Raw genomic sequence first — 1,198 nt, 5'->3', positions numbered from 1 at the left:
CCTCGCAGATGGACACATAGACAAAGTTAAAGGACTGGATTCTAGCTCCATCTCAGACTGTTGGTCTGTGGGCCCCTCAACCTGGATGCCACTATTTTATGAGGATAATGATGGTTGCCCTGGGTAATGTTTTTGAAGAGCTTTTTATTTCCAATATTTTTTGCTTAATTGAGTTCACTGTGGCCATAATCCTGCTAAGGGAAACACTAAGATTGTTGGAGTCTCCATTTCAGTCAAAAACTGATATTTCAGCCCGGTGCAGTGGCTCACACCTGAAGTCCCAGCTACTTGGTAGGCTGAGATGGAAGGATCACTTCAGCCCAGGAATTCAAGACCAGTCTGGGCAACCTAGCAAGACTCTGTCTCAAACAACAGCAACAACAACAACAACAACAGCAACACCTGATGTTTCAATCTCAGTCTCTCCTGAAGAAGAGGATCAGAGTTATCTTTGGAGACAGTATTCTCTCTTCCAAGTTGCATCACTTTACAAAGAGGTGGCTGGTCTACGTCATGTCCTAGGAGACAAACTATCCTCTCAGGCCGCTTTGACTACTGAGAGGAAGAATCAAAGTATGTATACTTGTATAGAATGGTATGTAGATGTGTGTGGGTTTAGAGAGTCACATGCAAACATTCCTTGGATGAAACAACTTCAATAAAAACATCTATCAGGTGTTAGTGGTGGGTGTGTTTACATCACAGAAATTGGCAAATTGACAATTCAGAACTTTTTTTTAAGTTTCCAGAGAACTGGTTTACTAGCATACCACTAGAAATGTCTATCATCAAAATGTTCATTTTAAAAAATTTCTTCATGACCCTCTTGTAAATACAAGGTGCCTACCAAACTTGTTTGTTCTGTTTATTTTTATTGATAAAATTTAAAACATTATTGTAGCTTATTTGATTAAAGGATTTCTTCATAAGTAATAGAGCTATCTAATGAGGTAGTGTTTGGATTATATTTCTGAGTGAGAGATTGTGAATATCAAAATATCTGTCTCATTTCCTTTGTGAATGAGACAGAGTGAAATAAATACACTTTAAAAATATGATCAAATTTTGCAAATCAAGACTGAATCATGCATAGCTGTAGAGATAAACTAATCTACACTATATGTAGTAACACATACAGTCTAAGAATGAAAGATTTACCATCCTTGAACAGAACAAAAGTCTAATAAAAATCAAATCC

At 37.1% G+C, this 1,198-nt stretch overlaps 1 protein-coding gene across 1 annotated transcript in view; it reads right to left on the bottom strand.

Annotated features, from left to right (window-relative positions):
• Positions 1–1,198, bottom strand: part of STAMBPL1 (STAM binding protein like 1) — a 229,168-nt gene that overhangs the window by 93,386 nt on the left and 134,584 nt on the right. The gene's annotated exons all lie outside the window — the stretch shown is intronic.

This window comes from Eulemur rufifrons, chromosome 28 (assembly GCF_041146395.1).
Source record: "Eulemur rufifrons isolate Redbay chromosome 28, OSU_ERuf_1, whole genome shotgun sequence".
In the NCBI taxonomy this organism is placed as follows: domain Eukaryota; kingdom Metazoa; phylum Chordata; class Mammalia; order Primates; family Lemuridae; genus Eulemur; species Eulemur rufifrons.
This window is presented reverse-complemented; position numbering and strand designations above follow the sequence as displayed.